At 45.5% G+C, this 25,358-nt stretch overlaps 1 protein-coding gene across 1 annotated transcript in view; it reads left to right on the top strand.

Annotated features, from left to right (window-relative positions):
- The window catches only part of DGKQ (diacylglycerol kinase theta), a 1,232,715-nt gene that overhangs the window by 825,908 nt on the left and 381,449 nt on the right, over nucleotides 1–25,358 (top strand). The window lies entirely within an intron of this gene.

Genomic DNA, 25,358 nt, shown 5'->3' on the forward strand with positions numbered 1-25,358 from the left:
CCAGGCTTATTTCAGAGGCAGTGTGTAAAGCATTTGCACATAACTAGCATTAATACACTGACAACACTACAAACGGACACCACACCAGTTTTAGAAAAATGTCCAATATTTATCTGTGCACAACAAGACCAAAAACGATAAAAATCCACTATACAGTTCTCAGAAATATCAATGAACAAAAGTAGACAAAAAATACAGTTTCTTGAAGTCGATAGCTTCGTCCGGGGCTATCACAGCTGTCGTGAATAAGAAATCCAAACAGTTCTGGTTGACCGCGGCGTTGCAGGTCAGCTACGTGTCGGGAAGACCCGCAAAACAGTACCTTTACAAAGGCAGGATGTCGGGGACCTCGCTGTGAGCTCCGAAGAGTCTGCGTCGGCAGGCACTGGTTCCGGAGGTCGGTGTAGGATTCGTAGGGCCCTTGAAGTTGCACGCGTTGCAGATCAAGCTCCGTGTGGTTGATGTTAGGAGCGCTGGCGGCATCAGGGATGCGGTGCAAAGTGCAGCGGTGCGGCGTGCTGTGCCCTCAGATCGCAGTGCAGGCAGCGGCTCAGTCATGGTCGTCAAGTGGCATGAGTGAGACCAGGGCTGCAGTGCGAAGTGGGGCTCGATGCAGTGCTAGCAGGTCAGTGCAAGCAGCAGCATCGTTGTTGCTGAAGCGCTGTCAGCTGAGGCACCGGAGTCGATGGGGCCTGTGTCGGTAGGCCAGATTTGCAGTGTGGGACACGGCGCTGTGTCCTGTAACTTATGAACGGTGTCCTCAAACCACAGTGCACGCAGTGGCGTCAATATCAGCGTGAAGTGTAGTCGAGGATACCAGGGTGGCAGTGTGAAGCAAGGCTGTGCAAAGTGCAGTGCCCATAGGTCATGGTGAAAACAGCGGCTCAGTGGCAGCGGGCGGTATCTTCAGTGAAACCAAGGTTGCGGTGCGAGGTGTGATGGTGCCCTCTGCTGTGCCTTAAGGACATCTTCGGGTTGCTTTATCTTCTGTTGCAGCACAAAACACACAGTTCACAGGTAGCAGATGAACTTGAAGTCTTTGCTGTTCCTGAGACTTCTAGAACAGGGGGCAAGCTCTACCTCAAACCTTTGGCGAAACTCAAACAAAGAAGTTGCAGGAAGTTCAATCCAGTCCAGTCCTTTCTCTGCCCAAGACAAAAGCAGCCACTGCAGGCCAACACAGCAAAGCACACAGCAAAGTGTTAGCTCCTCCTCACAGCTTCTCCAGCTCTTCTGCAGGTTCCTTGATCCAAAAGAGTTCTAAAGTCCTGGGGTCAGGGCTCCAATATTTATACCACATTTTCTCTTTGTTTTCTCTGTGGCAAGGGTCTCTGAGCCCAGTCCAAACCAGTTCTGCCCTCTCTGGCCCAGATTCACTACGGGAGGTGAAGACAGCATTTTGCAGAGGAGAAACTGCCTATTCAGGTGCTAGTGAAACCTCCTCCCACCACTCTAAATGCAGACTAGGCCTATTCAGGACATATCCTACCTTTCACATACACTGCACCCTGCCTATAGGGTACCCTGTGCCTACCTGAGGGGTGCCTTACATGTAAGAAAAGAGAAGATTAGGGCCTGGGAAGTGTGGCCAATTGCCAGGTCGACATGACAGTAAAAACTGCATGCAGACACTGCAGTGGCTGGTCTGAGACACCATTAAAAGGCAGCTTGTGTGGGTGGCACAATCAGTTCTGCAGGCCCACTAATAGCATTTGATTTATAGGACCTGGGCACACACAGTGCACTATACTAGGGACTTAGTAGATCAAATATGCCAACCATGGTAACAGCAATCCATAAACACAATTTCCTGCAGGAGCACTTGCAATTTAACACTGAAGAGCAGTGAGACAGTGCGCAGAGGCAATAAAGCAGCAAAACAAAGTCCAACATACCATTGAAAACAGAAGTCCAGAAAGCAAAAAGACTGGGGAAATACGCAAAAAGATGCCAGGCCTAACAGCTATGTTCCGAAATAACACTGTACCAAGCGATCCTTTGTGCCCAGTTGTAACACGTTTTTTACCTCACGTGTTCATAAAAGGCTTTTATGGTCAGAAAGGAAACACTCTTATTCGGTAAAAACTAAGAACTAGAGCCTCTAAACTGACCTATTTATTTTTCCAAACATAGACTGAATCTAATCAATTCTCAGAGGATGCAACATGAATAAAGATATTCAATAAAACATGTTATTCTTTAGTTTTCCATTTATTTTCATTTTCATAATTTCAAATAGAGAAACATTTTTTGTAACATTTTTCATATTTTTTAAGACAAAACAGATAAATAATTCAGTGCAAAAAATGCATTGTTTACAATAATAAACTTGATATGGACCCCACAAAGGAACAATAAAGTGCTGTCAATCTATCCATCAGTCATTCCACATCATTCACTCAAAATCATGCATACTCACACTGGTGACAAAATACAATGGAAACAAACAAAGGACAACAGTACATCTGAGAGCCCAAATGGTCTTTGCAGTTAAGTGCCCACTTCTCTTTCACTTGGTTATATCCGGTTTATGAGTTATTTAACCGTTAGCTTCTTTCTCCTTTTTGTCTTTTTATATGTGGGTCTCAGGTGTATAGGGCCTATACACCTGAGACCCACATATAAAAGACAAAAAGGAGAAAGAAGCTAACGATTAAAGAACTCATAAACCGGATATAACCAACTTAACTGCAAAGACCATTTGGGCTCTCAGATGTACTGTTGTCCTTTGTTTGTTTCCATTGTATTTTGTCACAGTGTGAGTATGCATGATTTTGAGTGAATGATGTGGAATGACTGATGGATAGATTGACAGCACTTTATAGTCGTGGGGTCCATATCAAGTTTATTATTGTAAACAGTGAATTTTTTGCACTGAATTATTTATCTGTTTTGTCTTAAAAAATATGAAAAATGTTACAAAAAATGTTTCTCTATTTCAAATTATGAAAATGAAAATAAATGGAAAACTAAAGAATAGCATGTTTTATTGAATATCTTTATTCATGTTGCATCCTCTGTGAATTGATTAGATTCAGTCTATGTTTTAAAAAATAAATAGGTCAGTTTAGAGGCTCTAGTTCTTAGTGTTTGTCTTTTCACTCCCCCCCCACCTAGACCTAAAATTAAATTTTGGGAGTACCCTTGTTTAAATTATATAAACAACACTCTTATTCGATGCAACAAGTCAAATCAGGATTCTTTTTTTTTTCTCAACGCCCCTGCCAGTATTACAAAGAGGAATATGCAGTAACTGAAACAAAAATTAAATACAGGTGACTTTGCTTTTAATCATTTCGGAAGAGATTGGGCTATTGGACAGTGTCTGGGAGGACAAAGTAAATACTAAAACCAGGAAACAGGAATTACAGAATATTGATTATTATCAGGCGAAGTGCAGAAAATTGAGGTTGGTACATAGCAGTGAGTTGGTATACAGATGTAAAACATGATATGTTTGTATCAACAATGGTTCTCCGGGAAATACATATTTTTGAGAGTTTCACCAGCCAGGAAACACAATGCACATATCATTTTTTTTCGAGACTTTTTAAAGCAACTAATGTACCCAGGGGCTGAGACAGATGTTTTGCTAGCAAAAGGGCAGTTTCATTTGCTAAAAAGCCATAGATTTTATAGTATAAATTAATGAGAATTGGTGCTCATGCTTTTTAGTGAAAAGGTGGTGTATTGGGGAGTAGCAGAAGAAAGAACAAAAAGTGCATCACTTAAAAAGACAGACAGCTCTTGTTCAAGAAGAAGAGAAGGAAAGAACACCTGGTTTGAAATCTGGGCTACAGGAATGGCATTGTTAAAGGACTCTTAATACACCTTCTTCGGACTCAAGATTAATTTCACACATTCTTGTGAGTGTTTCTAATGCATGGCTTGCCCAGCTTATCGCTTGACCTGTTTACGTTCCAATGGCATTGTACAAGGATGTAAAATGATGACCCAAACATCACCAAGGCCTTTATTACAAGTTAACCGGTGTTAGTTGTGAGGGTGCTGAGTGTCTGGAACCTTGTTTCCAGCTGGTATTCCTGCAACTAAATTCTTTTTTTATTGTTCCTGGCATGGGGAGTAACTATATGGACCCAGGAGCCCCAGACAAAAAACCTGTATGTTTCCCCAGATTTGGGGGACTGCTAGACTGACATTTTCCACCTGTTCTCAGTAGTTGAAAAATGTCAAGAGAGGGGTGGAGCAAGAAGCCATCCATAGGTAGTAGCCTGGCGCAGGCAGTATTGTTTAACCATACTTTGGCTTTCATTGCAAGATGGCAGAGCAACACCACAAGAGACTACACAGGGTTGCAATTCTGATGAATAAAAACTGTGGCACGAATGCTACCCCTAAGCCCATACATGATACTCATGGTAGATGGATCATTGTACCTTTGAAAGTAGGGCTACAGCATTTGAATATAGTTTCATTTAATGATCCAATGCACAAGGACACTTCTTCATTGCAAAAATAAGGTTACCAGTTAGTGTTTAAGAGGCACAGTATGATAGTTTTTCAATGGGTATGCTTTACCTTAGAGTTGTTAGATCCATAGAGATAAATTCATTTTGACTTGAGCACTTACTCCATTCAATGCAGGCAGATTTAAGCCTGCCACTCGGATAGACTATTGTTTTGTTTCAGCTGCTCTTCCAGATCTTAGAGTTAGCTACAAGCTGGCTCCTGATTCTAGATTCCTAGGATATTGAGCCACTACAGTTATTGATGGAGGTTGGAGAAAACTTTGCTCTTAGAGAAATAACTTATTTCTAAAACCAAAGCATAAATATTAGACTAATTTTGGCTTAACAATGCTTCTGCTGGTGTATACATTGCATGGAAAATCTTTAAGGCCACAATGCAGGACAATTGTATTTCCTTTAAATCATATCAATATTTAAAGGTGATAGAAGAACAGGTTTTCAAGCACAACACCTATTGATAGAGAAAGAAAGGGCATTCATATTAAATTCATATTAAATTCTACCAAAGCCATTCTTGCTCCTTTGAATCGGGCAAAATCATTTTTGGAGGATATTATCCTTACAAAAGAAATATTAACAGAAAAATATAAATAGGGTGCACATGCTTTGGGATGGAGAAAAAAGGGGATGTCTCTTAGAATGATCCACTAGAGAAAGCTCAAATAGAAATGCATTTAAAACAAGCAAAGGCCGTCTGGCAAAGTAAAATTAGCATGAGCTGGAAGAGATTTTCTATTTAAAAAGAAAAAAAACATATAAATATATGAGAACTGCTTCCCATCACAGAAAGGAGAGTACAAACAACTGGAAGAGCACCTAAAATTAAAAAATAAATGGTCTATTTGAGAGGCAGGCTTAAATCTGCCTGATTTGCAGGAATGCTCCCCTTGAGATCAATGTATCTCCATTGAATCAAAACCGCAAAGTGGAACATACCTGTTGAAAAAAATAATTGAGTGTGCATCTTAATTTACACCTGTTTTCCATTACTGGAGGCTAGCCTATATGATAAGAAATTAATATCCCCACCATTACACACTAAATATCTGTCTGCCTTATTTTTGCAATGAAACAAGGTTGTTTTGTATTTGACCATGAATTGAATCTATATTCAAAAGCTGTAGCCCTACTTTCAAGGGTACAATGATCCTTCTGCCATGTGTATCATGTATGGGCTTAGTGGTAGCAATCAGAGCACATTTTTTTTGTATCATAATTGCAACCCCCACATGTGGCTGAAGAGAAAAATGAAAAGGATAGCTGGTCCATCCAGGAACATCAAATCCTATTTTCCTTACCCCTTACCAAACGAGTGTCTTGACCAAAGTCTGGGTTTCTAATTTCCAGCCATTCTACTAAAGCCTGATGCATCCTTTTGTTGTTTTGTTGTTTAAACAGTTAACATTAAGAATAATGATGCAAGGTGCTTTAGATATAATGGAGTGATATGAAAAGATTACTTTATTGACAACAATGGGTTAATCCTGAATTTCCAATGTTACCTTTAGCCTCTTCTTCCCAACTTGTGCCTAGCCCCCTCCCATACCTTAAGTGTGTGCCCCTTCTTATTGGTGCATCATCTTCCCATTGACTTATTTTGCTGCCCTGTTTTTGCACCTTTGTTGGGGTTGGAGCTTCATCCAATTTTTATTTATTTCTTTATTTTAAGAGTTTTATATAGCGCTGGCTAGACCTGGAGGTATCAGAGCGCTTTACATGAGGTTCCACAAAATTACAAGATTACATCAGTTCCAATTTACATCAGTTACTAGACAAACAATTACAAGAGCATAGAAGACGAGATAAGTGAAGTGTAGAGGGGAAGGGGGTAAGGGTAAAGGGGTAGGAGGGAGATACGGCAGAAAGACGGAGGGAAGTCTGCCCAAAGTCAGACTGGGTAGGTGACGGTCAAGGGGGAAGTCCCCAAACCCATCTCCTCTATAGCCATCAGGTAGCTCCACCGGGCATTGGCCAAATAGCTAGGTCTCAATGGGAAAACATTTAAAGAACATGGAGGGAAGAATAAGTGGAGCGTTATAGGGGAGGGGGCAGGGAAGGTGAGAAAGGGAGGATAGGTGAAGAGACAACAAGGAGAGACGAAATGAAGTCTATTAAAAGGCCGACTGGGTAGGTGACGACCAACGAGGGAGTCCACGGCCCATCTCCCCTATAGCTAAACCAGGTAGCTCCATCGGGCATCAGACAAAATAGTTCAGTCTCAATACATTGAGAGAGGAGAGAAGGAGAGACATAAATAGAGGGAGTATGCGGGAAGAGACTACAGGAGAGACGAAAGGAAGTCTGGCGAAAGACCGACTGGGTAGGTGACGTCCAAGGAGGGAATCCCTGACCCGTCTCTCCTATAGCTAAACCAGGTAGCTCCATCACAGCCCCACTAACCTTTTCAGGAAGGCCTACCATTTTGGAATGGGTTTCTTGTTCTACCCCAGCCCAAGCTGAGATTTCTAGATCATTTCCCAGTACACAATCTACAGGCAAGTTTTTAGACACTGCCACTCTCTTTGGGCCAGTGACACCTCCCCTGCTGAGATTTCCTACTGCCATGGTATGATCTGTCTGCACTCCATCAATATTGATCACCTGATAGGTGACCCCAGGTAAAGGTTGTCCTGAGGGGACTAGACTGTTAGTCACCATAGTGATGCTAGCCCCTGTGTCTCTGTAGGCTTCAACTTTCTGGTCATTGATGAGGGGCTCCTGTCTGTACTTGCCGAAAGTGTTGGGACAAGCAGTGAAGTTAACAAACCCCATGCCATTTTCACAGGCTGGAGAGGGGACCTGGTTAGGCCAGAGTCCACCTGAGTTCCCCAAGTATACCCAGCCACACTTTTGGGGGTACTCCCACCACCTGGGGGATTACTACTAATTGAAACAGGAGGTGTGGGAGTGCTACTTGGAGGAATATTTTCCTTATTGTTGGCCTTTGGGCAACTACTGTCAGTCTTCCAGTGGCCAGGCTGTTTACAGACATGGCAATAAGGTTTCTTAGGGTTAGAGGAAGTGTTTTGGGACCCACTACCCCCATTGGAGTTTTGGGGCCCTGTAGGGGACTTGTCCTTGGATTTATCCCCACCTTTCTCTTGAGGTTTGGCAGAATCTTTCTTCTGGTCACCACCCTGATTTTTAGGCCTAATCCTGGTTCTTACCCATTTGTCTGCCTTTTTACCCAAATCTTGGGGAGAGGTCAGATCAGAGTCCACCAGGTGCTGGTGTAGAAGCTGGTTTTGACAATTACTAAGGATCTGCTCCCTCATAATCAAATTATACAATCCTGTATAGTCATGTACTTTGCTGCCCAATAACCAGCCCTCCAGAGCCTCAGTAGCACAATCTACAAAATCAGTCCAGTCCTGAGTCTGTGTCTTCTGGGTATCCCTGAACAACAACCTATATTGCTCAGTGGTTAAGCCAAACCCATCTATCAGAGCACTCTTCGGGGCTTGGTAGTTATTCGCATCCTCATCACTAACTGTGAGGAGCTTATCTCTGCCTTTATCAGAAAAGGAGAGCCATAAGATTGCTGCCCACTGACTTTAAGGTACCTGCTGTACTTTGCAGGCCATCTCTAAAGCAGTTATCCATTTGTGGATGTCACCCCCACTCTTGTAGGGAGGGACAATCTAACTTAGGTTTCTATTATCATAGGACCTATCCTTATCCTTATGGATATTGCTGCTACCGGTGGGTTCTAACCCATTTAACTGTTGCTCTCTTGCAAGAGCAAGTCTCTCTTTGGCTAGGGCAAGTTCTTGCCTCTCAATCCTCAGATTGACTTCTCTCATTCTGGCCTGATGTTCTCTTCTCTCAGGGGAAGACATTCTCCTGATAGCATCTGACCCAATTGAGACACCAGAGTGATGAGATTCCCTGGATAGGGATCTCCTCCTTCTGTGCTCAGAGTTAAGCCTGCTTGGGGGTCTGTATGGTACTATGCCCTCTCCAGTCCCATGTAGACTTAGGTTGGCCTGGGTAAGTATGCCTACTTGCACCAGGTCATGGTTAACATCATCATCATCATCCTCCTCTTGATTTTCATCAGAGGCATCTTCTGCTGATGGATGACCCTCTTCTCCATTGCCTGAAGGACCTGGGTGAGATGCTTTCTTAGCATCATATTCTTCCATGAGCTCTATCAGGTGCTTGAGAGTAGGGTTTGAACCCTGTTTTAACCTCCTAGATGTGCACAAGTGCCTCAAATCATGGAAGGTTAGGGTATCATATCTGGAAGGTATCCTTAAAGGATCTACCTCCACTGGGAGAGATCCACTTTGTTCTGCTCTCAGAGAGATGATCTAGTGAGGTGTGGTGTGTGCACCTACCTACACTAAGTGTTACCTACTAAACCTCTCTAGGAGTTGTAGTCAGGGTGGGCTAGGCCCTTTGCTCTACAACAACTAAGTTCAGTAGAACTTAAGTATTTAAGACTTGATTTATATATACCTCTAGGTACCTTAATGTGATCTTTCAAATGATATCTCAAGATATTATGGTAAAACAATCAGCAAGCTCTTATCCCAACCGCTGCACACCAATGTGAGAAGTTGGCCTGATATGTGATGTCCACTATTCTAGTGGGCACCCTGTATCAGTCCAAACTGATGGTTGTAAAGTCAACCTTATAGACCAGCTATCCTAGTGGTAGCATGGACAAAGCAGTCTTAGGCTAATACTTCAGAGAGCACATAAAGCCAATTGTTTTACCAATAATAACCCCTTGAATACCAAATGAAAGGACACCACACAAGGTATATATCAAATATATATGTATTTATTACTAATACAACCCCTCTGTACTCTTTATGAGGTCAGAGTTTGAGATACAGCACAAGTTACTCAATAAGCGTACTATAAGTTTCACAAACACAATTCTGCCCTAGGGGCCTCACGAACCATATAGTAAGTAAGTGGTATAAGAACCACTTCAGGAAAGGTGAATAGGCCTAGGGCCTAGAGAATCGCTGGGGCTACACTGGACAACCAAAGGTTAGGAAGTAGGAGTCCCACAGGATGCGTGTGCAGTGTCTAAACACACACGCGAGTTACCATAGACTTTCAATGGAAACATAAAAGTTACAAAGTAGTTGATTTCGGACACTTCCGGATGGAATACGGGAAAACCCGATTAAACTAGGACACTTGGATAGTTGTTACCCACGGGAGCACCGGAGTACTCGAGTTACCTCACCCAGGGAAGCCGGGTGCATAGGTGTTCTTTCGTGTCGGGTTTCGTCGTCGAATCCTATGGAGAGCTGCAAAAAGATGCTGCAGGCGACCAGGAGGAAGATGTCCGGGTGGATCCAAGGGTGGATCGGAGCAGTGAAGAACCTGAAAGAAGAGGGGACAGAGTCTGGGTCACTAGCCAGTGACCAGGCAGGAAGCAGGAAGGAATCAGGCGATGTCGAAATGCAATCAGGTAAAGATACGAAGCTTGTCTCTGCAGCCACGTGGACCACGAGGCGTCGACGACAACCAGGAGCTGGATACGGACTGTCCCACAAAGGATCTCACTGTTGGCGGTGTCGGCTTCCGGATTGGAGTCAACAAGCCTTGGCAAAGGCAACCCACGCAGGAAGCGAAGATCGGCTTCAGTTTAGACCAGCAAGGTTTGGGGAGCTTCCCCTTTACAGAAAAGCAGGAGCAAGCCCAGAGCAACCAGGCAAGCGGTGTTGATTCAAAAGGATGTCTTCAGGAGGGCCACTAGCCAACGGGCTAGCAACCGCGAAGACACGTTGAGGAGAAATGCAGGCACAGGCCCCACGCGGCATTCATGGAGTGTGGAGGGCTGACCTTCGGTGCACTTACTGCTCGGGGTTAGGGCTTCTCAAGTCCCAATGCACAACTTCGAGGACGCCTCAGAAGCTGCACAGTTAGCAAAAAGCAGGTACTGCCGGTTGTCCGGTACCACGTCTCTCGTGTCCGCCACGGGTCTCAGCTTTCCTGTGGATGTAGGTCGGAGTCAGAGAAGTCTGGAAGTCTAGAGGCTGCATCGCTAAGTCTTCGGGTTCCGGTGGAAGCATTGACAAAGCAAACCGGCAAGTCACTGATGGTGCCTGTTTGCACAGGGTGGTCACTCCTTGACTACAAGGGAGATTCTTCAGTCTTCTAGTTGCAGTAGAATGTCGAAGGTCCAGAGTTTCGTTTCAGAGTTTCAGTTCAGGATTCTAATGTCTCTAGACACTGCTCCTAGCTTTATACTAATCTAAGGGCCTGGATTACCTGCTTGGTCCCTCCTATGAGTGGAACCTGGGAAGGGGGTGGTTACACCCCTTTCCCTTTGTCCAGTTTCGCGCCAGAGCTGGGGCTGGAGTGCCCCAGCAATGGGTTTGAACCGGGCTATGCATGGAGCACCTTGTGTGCCCCAGGCAGTGTCTCATTTCTTTCAACCCACCCTGCCCCAATACACTATAGCCTGTCTGGGGAGGTGCTAGCACCTCCCAAGGCAGGAAACCTATTGTCCAGGCCTCCCCTGCCGGAGTTTCGTCCAGCAGCAGGTGGTCAGACTCGTGTCTGTGGCAGCAGCATCCATTTTGTGATGCTGAGGCTCTGTTTAACTTTAACCGGGTAAAGCTACAACTACATGTCTTCTCCCTCTATAAGGGTGTAATGCTACCCCCGCCGCCAGGACTGGCGGAGGAGGGGGGTAGTATTCCAAAGCGTGTGACACCTTACACGACATGTTTTGATAAAGCCAAACCAAAGTTAGCATTAACCCCGAGGATTATAATGCACTTAAGAGTATATGGTATGGCTATATCATATAACAGCTATAAGGACATGGTTCCGAAAGTTGCAGACAGGCTCAGCTAATGCTAGAGCACCATCTCACATAAAACCAAGCACTCTGCCTTCAGGATTGTCAAGGGCTGCCATAGGAGTGACTTATAGGTGTATATGTGTCTATATATAATGGTAGGTATAGGAATACTATACCTAAGCAAGGGGTGATTACACAACCTTACCCCTGCTGAGTGATCAGCCAGTTGTGTCAGTTTGGATGGCCAGCCAGGGGTGGCATAATACATGCTGCAGCCCCTGGTAGGCCTTGGATGCACCTATGCCCTGGGTACCTATGGTACACTATACAGGGGCTCACAAGGTGACCCAATATCCACTTGGAGATGTACCTAAAGTACATGTAGTCCATGTTACAGAGAGAGCAGATAGCCTGGGGCCCTGATTAGCAGGACCCCAGGCCAACTAAATCAAAAACCAGCTAAACACTAGACAAAAAGTTGGGTAACCATATAGTCAGATATCCACCTTCCTACACCCAGGTTACAAATATTTGACATACTTGATCTATATTTAGGGTCTTCCTGTGCATATCAAGAACTAGAATGATATGCCAGGAATCTACCACCTGAAACCTCGTTTGTGTACCCATAGTATTTTGTGCTGCAGTGGATAAAAGTAGAATCCCCATCCTTTATTAGTGCACAAATTCCCTCTCAGTGATCCGATGATGGGGAGCATTAAACTGTGGTCAAACTGAACCTGGCAGGACAAAGATTAGCAATCCTAAACCTCTACAGTCTACCACTAAGAATGACCTCCTGATCTGGCTATCAATTCACTAGGCGTTTGCTTTATCTTGCAGAGTATGAAATCATTTTGGGGGGATGTTTTATTTTACTTATCAATGGTGGCTCAATTGCCAGACCCATGCACGTTGCTTGACACTTACCTGCGTGACACATACTTTTTTTAGTTTCGTTTTTCAGATTGGCAGAGGTTTAGCTGTGAAGCTTCACCTAAAGATGGTTTTGGAAGTACAATATAGTACTAATGATGAGCTCTCCCTTCTTGATATATGTATAATTGGCGACATAATATGGGATGCATCATACCAAAGTAAGAATATCATTGATAGAGTCATATTGTCTTTGTTAGAAGTAAAAGGTTGATTTAACATGTCGAGGCAATGTAATAGCAAACATATGAGACCTACTTAGAGAGCAGTTAATCGCATACTAGCTGCCTTAGACAGCACTGCAGTCAGTGGTCGAATGCTGTTTCATTTGTGGAAACTAACATACTAATGCGTATTTGTATTGCTCATAATATTTAAAAAAATGCCTCGCCTGCACCTATTGCACAAGACTACTGTCCTAATTAAGAGTGAGCCTCTTCAGGGAAATTGTTACCCTGCATTTTACTCTTTGAGGAGTTGTGCGTTCTGTGGTTTCACTTTTACTGCAAGGTGAAATCAATTTTCCTCTCCTCCCAAGCTTTAGTCCATCCCCAAATTTTGGCAGATATAGCCTTAAAAAATTGGTACCATGAGAAATTTCAGGTAATTTGCAAAATTACAACGCAACTTGAAAATTCAATTTGGGATCAAGTGATGCTGGCGTCTGAAATGGCATTTTTCTGCACACTCAGAATGAAGGATCATATATCATCAGACATGAATGCCCCAAGAAATTATTCAAAATGTACCTTGTGAAAGAGGTGTCTCGGATGAACGCTAGATCGGCCATACTGCTATATTCCCCTCACTCACTCAACTTTTAGGGATACTTTTAAACACTAGCCAAGCCCTGTAAACACTTGTTTAAAAAATATCTAATCGAAAGAGTCTTAGAAAATGAACTTTTACCATAATCATTCACAGGTTTCATGAATACTTCAGTGAAGATTTTTTTAAGGAAAAGGAAAAAAAGGAAAAATGCTTTGAAATATAGAAAGCACGGAATCAACCAAACATATGTAAACATTGCTTCCAGCTTTGGTGACTCTTAAGTGTTGCTAAACTGACTATTTTTCCTAAACGTCTTGCTGAGTTTGTCCTCGCTTGGGCTTACATGTATTATTGACTTTTCTCCAAACTGTTTGGCATCAGTAGCTGACACTCTTGTTTTTCCATTGTTTTAAGAAGAAAAGTATTTTTTTTAAATCCCATGGAATTAGCTTTTATGATTTAGATTTCCAATATGTAAACCAAAGCTCATTATATTCTGCAATGCAGAAACAAGGAGTTTTCGCAGAATCAATTGGTAGGTTCAGATACCTCCCCCCAGTGTGAGCCCTGTTTTTGCTATTTGGGCAGTTTGCGCTTAGGGCTCCATAACTTTTTTCCCCACGTAAGGTATCCAGGCCAAATTTATATCCTTCTTTTCCAACATCCTGGGGATTCTAAAAGTACCCGCGGTTTGTGGATTACCCTGGAGTTGACGGAGAAAGTAGGCAAAAAATCGCAACATTTTGAGTTTTTGGGGAATAATAAGAAAAAAGTACTCTGGATTAATGTCTTGTTTTTTTTCTTAAAAATTGCATCTACAAACGGTTTGTTGTGGTAAAGTCACCATCTTCCCAGCTTTCAGGAATATGCAGAGCTGAATAAAAAGACCACATTTTTTTACAGCAGTTGGCATTTTTCAAAGAGGAAATTCAGAGAGAAATTTTTCCTTTATATTATGCTCTCAACCTACTTCCAGTTTGTGGTGGAAACCAATGTGAACCCCATAGAGGATCCAGAAAAGCTATAGATTTCTGAAAAGTAGACAACATTCCTTATCTAGCAAGGGGTCATATGTGTAGATCCATCCAAAATTTCCCAAAGAAACTAACTGTTGAAATAAGGAAATACCGAAAATTAGTAGGAAAAAAACGTCCATACGTGACAAATTTTTCATCTGTAACTTTTTGTCACAATGGCAGAAGCAATATACTTTTACATCTGCTAGGCACTTCTGGTTGCCAGGATATATAGGGTGTAGGTTTTCCGAAAACTGAAGGTACCCAGAGCCAACAACTGAGCTGCACCCTATAATGATTTTTCATTGTGTACCCAGCATAAACCAATTCATATGCTGAAATCTGCAGAGTGAAAATGGATATCAAGGAAACCTATGTATTTCTGAAATGGGCACAAGATATGATGTTTAGGAGCTGTGGCTATTTGTACTTCTCTGAATTTGGGTGTACCTATACTAGCATAAGATTTAGAGAGCAATTTTCAAAATATTTTCTTTCTTACACATTGGCTTACCTTTGGAAATGTGCAAATGCTGTGAAATCCCACATTTTTTAAAAACAATTTTTATTGACATTTCATTGTATCACAGTAGGTAGGCATACACATATGATAACTAATCAAGACTTAACAGCCATATGTTACAGTACATTAGCCTGGGGAAGGCCCTGGGGCGCAAGTAAAAACAGGGAGAAAATGTAATGGAGTCATGCACATTTTGCGGCATTATGTAGGTCTAGATAGATTGCAGTATGTTATATCGTGAGAGAGGAGGTCGGTTTGTTAAAGGAGAGAATCAACCTGCACAAGTGCCCAACTGGGGTTAAAACTTGGGGAGTTCGGTCGAGTGATATGGTTTGTCTGCTTTGTTCTTTAGGGACAAAGGGAACTACTTTTTCGTGTGTCTTCATCAGCTAGGGGATGGGGGCAATGGTTCTACTACGACCTCATTAGCCGTTGTAGATACTATTGGGCCGTGGTGTTGTGTGCTGTCTCAGTGCTCCGTTCCCGGAGTACTGTCTGTTCACGTCTCTTGCGGACGCGGGGACTCGCCTCCGTCAAGAGGGTGTGGAAATCGCAGACGATTGCTGTTAGGATAAGCTGAAGCCATTTTGGTTGTGGCACCCATTTTTGGTAGCTATGTGATTCTGGCGTCTTCACTGTTGCCTGCCTTTTTGTTCTGCTTGAGTCATCAGCTTTAGTTAACTCCCTCAGTACTGAGCCAGAGCAATGTATGAGCTCAGAAAGGCCTGTAGCTGCTAGAATGCACCTGTTTTAGAATGTAACTGTCAGGCTATTTCAATTGATATAAGCAGTTCTATCTCCCATCCCACTTTGCTGACTAAGTGATATTTGTCTGACCATGTTAGTCGATAGGTATTCCTGTGTATGCCTGTACCTTCTATTTGATTCTCCATGCTTACTCTGCAACAAACCCAGTATAAGAACCATGGTTTCTGTATTCATTGTACTACCTCCTACAGTGCCCAAGGGTGTTGTATTGATGTAGACTCATGAGTGATTAATAAACTTGTTATTTGATATTCCAGCTTCCGTCCCAATCTCTATTTTGTTGGTTTAAGGACCAGTGGACAGATAAGGGTGAACCCCTGCACCGGTGGGCCCCTAAAAAGGCGCATTTCCACAAAGGGACCTAGGTTGTGTGGCCCGATTGGGGCTCTCAGGTGCACTGAGGAGCAGCGCCGGTTGCTGCACACCCACCCTATGCTGGATGAACTGGTATAGTAGCATGGACCATTCCATGAAGATGTGTTTTTTGCGTGTGCCTTGTGCCTACTGCTTCCTAATTGTGTCCTCCTCCGCTGAGCCCCATTTCTTAACCGCTCCCACCCAAGCGGTTAGAGGTGTTCCGCTTGGGGATCTCTAGTGCATAGCGATCCCCCTTTTGGCCAATAGGAGAGCTAGGGAGATGAAGCGCGCTTGGACTTTGAGTTTTACGCTTGTGAAAGAGCCCCAGCCTGCTGGCCTCCCAAGTGTCGATGTCTTAGAGTACTGTAACTTCCTGCAATGTTTCGTGTATAGTTTGCCAGTATGGTCGCAATGTGGGGCATGATTAGAACATGTGTACAAATGTCACGTCAGCGGATTGGCACCTCGGGCACACTAACTGTGCATCTGGGTGAAAGCGCTGGAACCTGGTGAGGTAGGCACGGTGCAATATGAAAAATTGTCTGTTTTTGAAGCAGGCATTTCTAGATACCTTTTGCGGTTACTCTAATACCCGTTCACACTCTTTATCATGGAATGGACGACCTATTTCCTCTTCCCATTTCAGTCGCAGCGGGGCTAACGTGGTGGTAGTAAGATCCCGGATCGCTTTATAAAGCCATGTGGTTAAGTGCCTTCCTAGTCCCATGTGGAGAATTGCATGCAGTGCCGGGTGCGTCGCCGGCTCTCCTTCCGCGGGACCCCATATACGGTGGCTGCTGAGTATTAATTGCCTGTGTAGCAAGAATTGCCCTGGGGGAGACCTGTCTCATCCGAAAGGCGGTGGAACAGTAAAATTTGTCCCTCTTCGAACAGAGAGCCGATTTCTAGGATGCCGTATCCTGTCCAGATTTGCATAGTGCGGGCAGTGTAAAACCCTCCCTTTTTGGGTATGCCAGCTAGCGGGTACAAAGGGGTATATAATGGGGTGTTGCCAGAGATTTAATGTATTCGCAGCATGCACGCCTGTGCCACCTTCACCTGGATCGAGATCGATTCTCTTGGTTGCGTATCTGGGAGCAGCATGCGCCAAAGGGGGGGTATGGACATGGGCCCCTCGTCTGTTGCCGTCTCTGCTAAGTGGTGCCCTGCCGTCTGTCTGGAGAGCCACAACGCTTGCGCTGCATAAAAGTAGGCCTCGAAGGATGGCACCCCCAATCCACCCTAGTTCAATGGGAGCTGCAGTTTTGAAAGTGCAACTCTGCGACGTTTGTCACCCCATGTGAGGGAGCACTGCAGAGTGTCTAGTTCACAAAAAAGAACGCAGGGGAACAACAGGAGTGTTAGCAAAAAAGTATTGAAATAACGGTACTAGGATCATCTTCGCTAAAGCGACCTTACCAATGGGTGCCAAGGGCAGTGCGTTCAAGAAATTTACCTGTGTCCTGGCTCCCAGCAGAGCTCAATGGTGATTGTCCTCTAAGAGGTCAGCCGGCGAGTGATAAAGTCTCACACCGAGGTATCTCCGAACACCAGAGCTCTAGGTTATGTGTGAGACCTCGAGTCTTAACTCCCATGGGGGAAGGTGGGGGTTTAGGGGGTATATGACTGATTTCGCCCAGTTGACTTTAAGCCCTGTTCCGATTACAAAGTCTGAGAGAATATACCCTATGGGTCCAAGATCGGATTCTATATCCCTCACGTAAAGTGGCAGACCGTCCGCGTACATTGACACGATATGAGTGGCTTCTGCGTTGGGATGCTCCATGCATCCCCCTCTCGCCTTTATCTAATCGCCATGGGTTCCATAGCCATGGCGAACAGAAGTGGGGAGAGGGGGCACCCCTGCCTGGTCCCCCACTCTACTGGAAAAGACGGGGAGATATATTTACCCAGCCGTATTCTGGAGGTGAGCTTTGTATATAATAGCTTTATGTACGCCCTGAAAGTCGGGCCTATTCCCATTCGCCCCAGTGTTTTTAAGAGGTATGGCCACGTTAGGATGTTGAATGCCTTCTCAAGGTCCAGAATCAGGCATGCCGCCCTAGGGTAGCGGTCTCCGACCTGATCCAGAACCTGAAATAGCTTGTGGATTTTCTGGGACGTGTTTCTGCCCAGCACGAACCTGTTCTGGTCTTTTTGTTTGAGTGGCGGTAGCAGAGGGCTCAGCCGGTACGCCAGTATCTTACCCAAGATCTTGCAGTCAGTGGAAAGTAGTGTGATTGGTCTGTACTAGGCTAGGTGTGTCGGGTTCCGATCTGGTTTTGGGATTGAAACGATAAGAGACTCACATAGCGATCTCGGCAATTCCCCCCCTCCAGGGCTGCTGCGTACATATCGGTCAGACATGGCGCTAGCTGAGTAATGAAGGTGTGGTAATATTCTAGGTGTAAATCATCCATCCTTGGGGTTTTATTTCGGGCTAGTTAGTGGATCGCCTGTTTCATGTCCGATTGCGTGATTACCTCTTCCAGGAGGTCTTCCTCCTCATCCGGAATCTGAGGCAGTGTAAGGGGGTCTAAGAATCGGGCAGGTCCGTCTCGATAGTCTCACGCAGGGCACTGATAGAGCGTTGCATAGTAATTGCGGAAAAGTTGCAAAATGTCAGACTGGGCGGTGCAATTCCGCCTAAGGGGTCCCTAATCACGGTGATTGGGCGGGCTTCTTGGTGCTGACGGGCCAGCCCGGCTAAAATCGTGCCAGATCTGCCCCCCTCCCTGTGTCTTTTGGTCGCGTATAATTTAAAGTTGTAGCGTTGCAGGTCTGCTAAGCCCTCCTCATATTCTATTTTGGTCTCCACAACTTGTGCGTGGGTTGCCGTCTCGCATTTTTTGCTTTAGTCAACAATGCCAATCTGAGTTATGCTTTTTCGAGGCATCTATCAAGTGCCCTGCGCACTCCAGCTATTTGCCTTATACAGGTTCCCCTCATTACAACTTTGAAAGCGTCCCACTCTAATCTTCTGCCGGATGCTTTGTTTGTGTTGTTTTCATTTTGTGATGTTATTCTCATGATCATACCGGAATACCGGGTCTTCTAAACACTTGCGCTGTAGTTTCCAAGTTGGGACTAGTGGGTCAGGCGGTCTCCATCTGAGGGTCAACAGATGTGCGTCATGATCTGAGATTACTCTTTCCAGGTAGTCTGCTCATTGGATCATGGGCAATATCTCCGGCGAGCATTGAAATCGATCGAGTTGCACCCCCAGGTTGTGGGGCACGGAATGATAGGAGTATAGTTTAGTGGCCGGGTTTTGAGTTCGCCTTGCCTCAGCTAAAGCCCAAGGTCTAATACGCAATTATAGTTGCCCTTTTAACCCCCATGGCCCATACTTAAATTGTGGCAGAACTGCCGCTAATGAGTCCCAGAATTGCCCTTGGTCTGAGTTTGGGGCGTAGATGCTGCCTATTAATATAGGTCGCCTGTCTAACAACCCCTCTAGGAATGCGTAACTCCCTGCACTGTCCACTACCCAGCGTATTTCTTTGAATGGAACCCCTGGCCTGACCCAGATCATTGCCCCCCAAGGCAAACGCTGAGTAGGTGGAGGTGCAAAACATACCCCGCCAGCCATTCTGTATTCAGTCTAGTTCTTTTGAGGTAAGGTTTGTTTCTTACAACAGCAGGATTTGTACCTTTTTCCGTTTTGCGTATGAGTACTCTGCATACGCTTTCTTCCCGTGTGCATGCCCCTGACGTTTAAGGTCAGGAAGCTAATATCTGTTGTGCTTGGCATGACTTCTTGTTAGTTCTAGGGGGCCAGGAGGGTAGGCAGGGAAGGTGTAGTGTCTAGTTTTCTTCTCCTCCCATCCCACATGCTGATCCGATATATTGTGGCGCCCGTCCTGAATATGTTTGTGTTCGGAAAGGTGTAAGGCAACTGGGAGATGCAATAACTAAACGTGCGGAACCATGTTCCAACATTACGGACCTATCACAACTGGTGATACGTCTAAACTATGTAGATTAACTGTGTTCTAATGTATTGTGGGATGTGTACTCTGCTGATTTTTCTAAGATCGTGGCTTTCAGGGTCTGTTTTACTGTGTGGATTGGACGTGGGTTTGGCGTGTGCCAGAGCACTTACTGATGGTGGTGTTCATTGCTCAGGCATTGGTCGACGCTGCGTTGTGTGCCGTGTGCGTATGTGGTGTGCAGGCGAGAAGGTGAATCGATCTGGGGCAGCTAGTAGTTGCAAATCGATGTCCGATCACTGGGGTGGGCACTGTCGCAGAGACAGTGTGTGCATGTGCTGTGAGGGGGGAAGAAAGAGGGGTTAATTGCGAATAGCCGGCCCATTCAGATCAGTGTGTGTGCCATCTGGGGGGGGGGGGTCACCAATGGGGGTTTATAGAATCTTCTCGGGAAATACTTGTGTCTCTGGAATTGTCCTCAGACGAGAAGATATGGGGCGCTCTTCCTTGTCTAATGCCATTGCGGCTATGTCCAACTGGGCCACTGCCTGAATGGCCCTCCTTCGTTCTGCCATTTTTTCCTCACGGTTAGGGGGCCCTGCAGGGGGCCTGCGTTCTTGCTGCTTTTGTTTCATACGCTCTCGGTTTCCCCGGTTCCCTCAACCCCTCGATCTCCTCGAGCTGCGGATTGACTCAGATTGGGAGCCGCCTGGAAAATTGATCTCTGACCACTCAAATACTGGCTTTTGATCCGTACAGAATTTGGTGCCCCCATTGCCTATGATTTGAAGACAGGCTGGGAACAGCAGCGAGCATTGTATTCCTTTTTGGCGGAGCATTTTCTTTGCTTCTATGAAAGTGGCTCTTTGCTATTGCACTGCTTTAGAGTAATCGGGAAAGATCATCACCTGTTTGTCTTCAACTTGGAGCGGACCGTGTTGCCTGGCTGCTCTTAACACAGCGGCCCTGTCCCTAAAGTGAAGTAGTTTTAGGAGTAGCACTCGTGGGGGGAACCCGGGGGGGTGGGGTGGGGGGGGGGGGGGTGGGGGGGCGCCGATCCGGGACTCTGTGGGCCCTCTCCACTGAGAAGAAGGGTGTGAGTTCAGCATCTGGTGTGAGTGATTTGAACTAAGTTTCGATGTACCTTTCGGGATGGGAACCTTCTACTCCTTCAAGCAGATTTTTCACACGGATGTTGCTGCGGCGGTACCACCCCTCTTGTCGTCCGTCTTCTCCTCCAACTCAGTCGCCCGGGCTTGAAGACTCTGTATACTGTCCTGGTGTATTTTGGTTAGCGGTTGGAGGTTGGTTAGGGCTTTCTCCCCCTCTGTTACTCTGTCGGCCAGCTTTCGGTGGTCATCGCGCAATATGCCAAGGTCCGAGGAAAGCGCCCCAAATCTATCCTCCATTGTAATCCGGGAGTGCTCTATTGCCGCCAGCACTCTATCTAATTTGTCAGACATTGTTGGAGGGTGAGTAGTATCCGATGCTTGAGTTTGGTCCAGGTCTGGTAAAGGCTGCTGACGTAGTGGGGCTGTTGCCTGCGTGCCATTCGTTTGGTGCTGTCATCCCATATTGAGATCACTCCCGGGCTGCGCTGTAGTTTCAGGCTCTTGTCAACTTCTGACCAGTCGTCTCCTTCACAGGAGAGTCCGAGGGCTGTTGTTCCCAAAGGATGCGTGCCAATGGAAGATGGACAACTGTCTTGTTCTCTACTTTGCTGCTTCAGAGGTCGGTAGCGTTCTCGCCCTGCAGGCCGCCTGCAAGTTGCGTTTGCTGTCCAGGTGTCTCCTGGCCTCAGCGCGTGGGCGCCCACGTGCTCTCTTGCTAGGTTGCCATGATTGTGTTTTAGCTGCTTCAGTAGCGAGTTTCTGGTGGTTGTTTAGCCCCGGTAGGCTACCTCTGCAGTCGCCTAGTCTGGTATCCCCGCTGGTGTAGATTTCGCCGTATGCGATATCTAGTGACTGCCTCCCCGGTTTTTGCCTGGCCAATGAGGAGGCGCCCTTCCTGGCGGGCTCTATGTTCCCGGCTTTCAGTTCTAGTTTCTGCCTCTTGGTGCCTGTTCGCCCCTCTGCAGCACGGTCAGGCGCTCGCTTTTGTGGCCTCTCCGAGTCAGCACTCTCTCTGCACCCACTTGTGCTAGGCGACTCTCCTCATCCTCCTGCTGCTGCAATCGTACCACAGATGGCTGCCTCACTTGTCCTCTGCTGCGCTGTCACCTTATACCTCTCCCCGGCTGACCCCGGGGTAGAAGTCTGCGGGCATTGTCTTTCTTCGGGGGTCTCAGGGACTGAGTCCAGTTGTGGGGCTATAGTGTGCCCAAACCCCAGCTCCGGCGCCTTAGGTTGTCTTAGCTGTGGCGGCGGGCTACCTCTGATGCCTTTAGTCTTCAGCTCCTCCCCCCCTTGGCACAGCCCCTACTGCACGTAGCGCCTAATGATTTCTGCTGCGTCTCTTGCTGGGCAGCTGCAGAGGGACCTTCTTCTTCTGAGCCCTGCAGCCTTGGACCTGGTTGCGGCTATGTACTGCCTTGAGGTCCGCTTCGCCGATGTTGCTGGGGAGCTAGTGACCATCTGCACTCAGGTCTCGTTGCAGGCCTAATGCTCGTACTGCGCTGATCGGGCCCTGGCTCTTTCAGGTCCTCACCCTCCTTGGGCGTCATAAGCTCCAGTCTCGCTGGTGTGTTCCCTCCTGCCGCCGCGCTGCCCATGCTCCCGCTCAGACGCCTTGGACCACCCTGGCTGCAGCTAAATTGGCAGGTGGAGGGCCTCACACTTTATCTGACTAGTGCCTTGTTGCAGCGTCCGTTAGGCCTCCAGCAGTGCAGGAGCGCATAGTCTGATCCCCGTGTCTTTACGACGCTGCGCCGGTTCGGGGGGATCCCCCGCCTTGCTCACAGAATTCCTCGGCGGTCGGCATTCATGGCTTCCATCGCCCCCCCCCTTGCCAAGCTGCTGCCACTCGTGCCCAGCCTCGGTGGCTGTTTTCTGCTTTGGGTGGGGGGCACTGCTCCCTGGGGCCTGCCGTCTTTTCCTGGCCCGGACCCTTCCCTCGTGACATGGTCCGTTCCGTAAATGGCAAGGGACCAACTGTCGCTTCCGACCCTCTGCCCGTACCTCGCAGCCGCTCCTCACCTGGGTGTCTCGACATGCCAGAGCCAAGGGCCGATCTCAGAGAACCTCAGGCCTCCGCCAGTCTCCGCTCCTCAGTCTCTCTGTGCCATGGCCGCGGCATCGAGGGCCGCCATTTTGCGTTGGATTGTCACTCGCCGTTTGCCTACTTAATTCCAGATGTCCGGCTCTAGTTTTCTGTCTCCTGCCCACGCGCCTGTTATCGCCTATGCTTAGGTGCCTTCTAGGATTGTAATCCAGACCCAGCGACCAGGATAATTGTCGATGTATTAGACCGTCTGCCGGCGCTCTACACGAGCCCGTCCACCATCTTTGCCAGCGTAGCCACGCCCTGCGAAATCCAATTGTTAATAACAAATATCTTACTATTCTATGCTTCCACATGCCGTCCGATAAAAATTATACCTCACTTGTGTGGGTCGGGCTAGTACTTGTGTCATGAAATGGCCCGAAATTCAACATGGATACATTACATTTTTCCACTCAAAACTGACCCATTTTTGTAAAATGGGTAGCTGTGGATTTTGTGCCTTAGCTCAGCCGGCACCAAGAGAAACATTGTAAGCCACCACATTTTTTAAAACTAGACACGGAGGTGAATGTAGGATGGAGCGACATATGTGTGGCTCTCACCAGCTTGTTTTACCTAAATACCCTTACAAACCTCACTAGTTTAGGAACCCAAAGCAGCCTTAGCAAATGTTTTCAGACTAGCCCTCGTACGGTGCCTAGCAAGTGCGTCAAGCGACCCTGACCACTACAAAGAGGAGCTTTTGGAAGGTTCTCCCCTCAAAAAAAAATGTGGGGAAAAATTGTGCATTCTTCAACACATTTGTCATTATATATTCAATTTTGTTTTCTTTTCAAAGCATAGTAAATGATGACCTTACAATTCACCAGGTTACAGCAAGCTTTGTTGGGACTCTTCAATGATTCCCTCACTATCACCTTCCAACGATGCCTCTCATCTCTCTATAGCCCCTCTCGCTCTTACATGTATTTCATCTATTTTATAGCATCTCTCATACTAATGTAGGGTGTCGGAGCACTTTACATCACGCACACATACAGAGACAACAAATCATATGTGTTTAAATCTGAGTATAGACAATGTTACATGAGGCAACTGTGTAGAATTCACATGTCATCCGTAATGGTGTATTTAGTCTGTGAGAAGGACAAAGTCAGGATTCAGAACATAGCACAGTAGTTATGGTGGACTTTAATAATAAGAATATATTTCTACCCAAACACACATTTTTAGCACATCAGAATATTGAAAGACCGGAAAAAAAATAACTTTCTAACCTGTGCTCTATATTGAATGCAGCTCTTTGATGGCATTTCATAGCTTACTGTGTTAGATTAAGATTATAAGTTATGAAATGCACAGTAACAAAAAAATCTCTGTGAAAAAATCAGTAACCCACAGTTCTATGCACATAAAATACTGTTCTTTGATATGTATGGTACACATTCTTTGCAGCGGGCAAAATAACCCTCTGCGATACCTTGTATGAGTCAAAACTGCCACCAGACAACACTCCCATCTCTCTCCACTTGGTACATTTATCACCAGAGTTATAAGACACTTTTATTGTTTCCCAAAAACTGCTGGATATTCAAGCAACTTTGCAGTGCTTTTAAAACTGCTACACTGCTCCAAACCAACCCCCATCCTTCCAGCCTCCTGGGGAAACGTCTTATGTCAGGTCAGGCCAGTCCTGCAGCTTTGTCTGCTGGTAAGTGATGTATAAGGAATTTGTGCGCATTATGATTCTCATACATTACCAAGACCTTTTCTAGTTTTAAAAGAGGCATTTATCCTTCATAAATGTATACACTTGTGTTGGAGAAACAAATCTCGCCATCCTTTCTGTGGTAGGGAATGTTCAGAGTCTTTTACTATTTTCCTAATTTCTTTAAACAAAACTACACGCCATGGCCTTTAGTGTGATGGCAGAACGCCTTACTTACTCGCCTATCATCTGTACTGTGTTCCACAGGTAAAACAATGATACTTGGGATTTTCACTCTTTCAAGTACATAAACGGGTGAGTGAAATGTAAACTCCATTATCAGTTTTGTAAAGGAGTGCATAGCTTCTTCAGAACAGAATTCATATTGATATGTTTAAACCATCCTCTCTACAAACTTGTAAATCCGATTGAGGAGAAATTAGACGTTAGTCAATCTTTTTATCTAGAATAGGTATCACAAAAGTAACACAAAAAATTCTAGCAGCTAGTTTGGACTTTTGATAGTAGTTTGAGTTTGGATACGTTGTGAATGAATTTTCTTGAGCATGTCATGATTAATACAGAGCGTTTAGAGAAAGTTATTCTTTTCTAAAGAAGAATCATCTGGTATCCTTAACAGTGGTCTTTATTGGGGCTGTGTAGGCTCCTTAAACATGCAATTCATTGTTCTACCTACATAACTAGTCTTCGTATAAGGCAACTTAAAAGGTTACAAAAGATGCAAGATTTAACTCTCAGAGCCATCCTTAGAGAAAATAATATAGAAGCTACAATGGTTATGGGAAATATATCTAACCACCCTACTTAAAAAATATATATCATAACATTAGTGTTATCTAGTACCACAGTAGACAAAAACATGTGCAAGTGAGAAGGAAGAATACAAGTAAGGGCTATAA

The sequence above is a fragment of the Lissotriton vulgaris genome, chromosome 3_1 (genome assembly GCF_964263255.1).
Source record: "Lissotriton vulgaris chromosome 3_1, aLisVul1.2, whole genome shotgun sequence".
Classification (NCBI taxonomy): domain Eukaryota; kingdom Metazoa; phylum Chordata; class Amphibia; order Caudata; family Salamandridae; genus Lissotriton; species Lissotriton vulgaris.